Raw genomic sequence first — 3103 nt, forward strand, 5'->3', positions numbered from 1 at the left:
GAAACTTAGTACATGTGTGAATACATAGACAAACAGAGTGTCCCTAGTATGCCTCTACTTGACTAGCTCGTTAATCAAAGATGGTTAAGTTTCCTAGCCATAGACATGTGTTGTCATTTGATGAATGGGATCACGTCATTAGATAATGATGTGATGGACAAGACCCATCCGTTAGCTTAGCACTATGATCGTTTAGTTTATTGCTATTGCTTTCTTCATGACTTATACATGTTCCTATAACTATGAGATTATGCAACTCCCGAATACCGGAGGAACACTTAGTGTGCTATAAAACGTCACAACATAACTGGGTGATTATATGGATGCTCTACAAGTGTATCCAATTGTGTTTGTTGAGTTGGCATAGATCGAGATTAGGATTTGTCACTCCGATTGTCGGAGAGGTATCTTTGGGCATGACGAGGAGTCTCGAAATGGTCAAGATGTAAAGATCGATATATTGAAAGGCTATATTCGGACATCAGAAAGGTTCTGAGTGGTTCGGGTATTTTTTGGAGTACCGGAGAGTTACGGGAATTCGCCGGGGGAAATATTGGGCCTTCATGGGCCTTAGTGGAAAGGAGAGAAATGCCACAAGGGGAGGCCGCGCGCCCCCCCATGGGCTGGTCCGAATTGGACTAGGGAGGGGCGGCGCCCCCCCTCTTTCCTTCTCCCTCTCCTCTCCTTCCTTTCTTCTCCTACTTGGACTAGGAAAGGGGGAAACCTACTCCTACTAGGAGTAGGAATCCCCCCTTTGGGCCCCCCTTGTGGCCGGCCCTCCTCCTCCTCCTCCCCTCCTTTATATATGGGGGACGGGGGGCACTCCATAGACACACACGTTGATTTCTTAGCCATGTGCGGTGCCCCCCTCCACAGATTTCGACCATGGTCATATTGTCGTAGTGCTTAGGTGAAGCCCTGCTTTGGTAACTTCATCATCACCGTCACCACGCCGTTGTGTTGACGAAACTCTCCCTTGGCCTCAGCTGGATCTAGAGTTCGAGTGTAGCGACCCGACCCGAATGGATCAAGCGCTCTGTGCTCACGTGTCATCCCTGGATCAGTAATGCTGACACCACACAGTACATCGAAGGATTTATAGCAAAGTGGCAATCACACACTTATTACATCGTTGTCTCAAAGAGAACTTATTACAATAAATATGGCTTAAGGCCATCTAGTGTCGAAAACAGTGGAAGACTTGGAAGGTAAATGGGTCCATCAACTCCAACGGCATCACTGAGTATAGGGCCACGACCTAAAAGCACTTTACTCGTCGTCTGAAAAGTCTGCAACATAAGAAGTTGCAGCCCGAAAACGGGTCAGCACATGGAATATGCTGGCAATGTAACACATAGAGAGTAATGGAAAGAAACAACTATTCTATATGCATATATGGCTGGTGGAAAGCTCTATGGTTACAGTTTTGCATAAAGCCAGTTTTTTCCTACTCCAAAGGAATAAATTTATTTAACTATCATGGTGGTTGTGAAACATTGAGAATGGTTGACAACATTCTCAATCCCAATTAAAATAATTAAAACCCAACAACATTAATTAGAAGTAACATGTTGAGATTCACATGATATTCAAGTACTAGATACTCAAGTTGTCCATAACCGGGGACACGGCTAATCATGATTAGTTTGTACACTCTGCAGAGGTTTGCGCACTTTTCCCCACAAGACTCTATCGCCTCCGTTTGGTTTCTCGCACTACAGGGTGTTTGAGAAGACGGATGACCGAGACACAGTCTTTCGGAAGTGCTAGCACCTTACGTGTGGGTAGACCGGTACACCTACTTTCCCCTACATCTGCTAGTCTACCCGTAAGAGTTTGCACGACTTAATCAACTATGCCAGAGCCCATAATGGCTTGTGGCTGCACACGTAAGTTTCTAGTTTGAAAGATCTTATGATCCCTTTGAGCCTGGGTGGCGGTCCAAAATAAAACAGGCAAGTCCTGATAGACATCAGGTGCCTCAATCCACCCAGATGTGTGTTTAAGTTGCCACCTTAGATAAACCATTAAAAATTATCAATCTCACATCTGTCATGGATATCACTCACCCAATCCACGTCTACTAGCATAGCATGGCATAATAAGCAAACATAGAAGTAACTCCCAAAGGTTTCATAATAATACAGGTAATAGGTACTACCTCATCTACTTCCCATCCCACAATTTAATTAGATCCTAATCATGCAATGTGTGAGGATTGATCTAATGCAATAAAACTGGGTTGTAGAAAAGGTATGATCAAAGTGTTACTTGCCTTGCTGATGATCCGCGAGACCTAGGGTTTCGAAGTAACAAGCGGCGCAATCCGGGTGATCTATCGCAGACAAACAACAAGCACACAATAAGTACTCAACTAATGCACAGGTAAAACTCGAACAAGAGAACGAACCAGAAAGTTCAACTTAAGAACTCCGGTTGCAAAGAAAGAACGAACCGAACAAAGAAACGGAAAACAAACGGCGGAAGAAAACAACTCGGTTCTAGCAAGTTGAACTAGGTCAAATTTTACCGGGGCAAAAACTTGTTCAAGTTGATTAGACGGAACGGCGGTTTCAGAACGAAACTCCAGGCGCTTGAATCACCTGATTCCGATAAACGAGCAAGAAGAAAGACTAGAACGAAGATCGGATCTGAGATCACGATCACGGAATAAATCCGACGAAAAGAGAGAGACGAACGGTTAAACGAACGGGCGTCGTTAACCGGGGAAACAATCGGTGATCACGTTCGTTGAGATGAACGGTACGAAAGAAGAACGAAAACCGATCTAGCGTTTTCGGAAAAGAAACCGAAAAGGAAACGGAAAACCGATCTAGGGTTTCGGAAGAAAACCGAAACAAATATCGGAAGAAAAAAAAGAATCGGAGAGAAAACAAATCGGAAGAGAAGAAAAGAATCGGAACGGTTTATAAGAAAAACCGAACCGAGGGGAGAAAAAGAGACGCGGCGCGGCTACCTCGGCGAGGTTCCGTCGAGGGGCTCCGGCGGCGTGGCGTAGGGCGGCGGCGGCGTGGGCAAGGTGCGGCGGTGGCGGGTGAGGGGCGGCGACGTGGGGCGCGGGGTGGGGCGCGGCGTGGTGAGG

Source organism: Triticum dicoccoides, chromosome 4A (assembly GCF_002162155.2).
Source record: "Triticum dicoccoides isolate Atlit2015 ecotype Zavitan chromosome 4A, WEW_v2.0, whole genome shotgun sequence".
Classification (NCBI taxonomy): Eukaryota; Viridiplantae; Streptophyta; class Magnoliopsida; order Poales; family Poaceae; genus Triticum; species Triticum dicoccoides.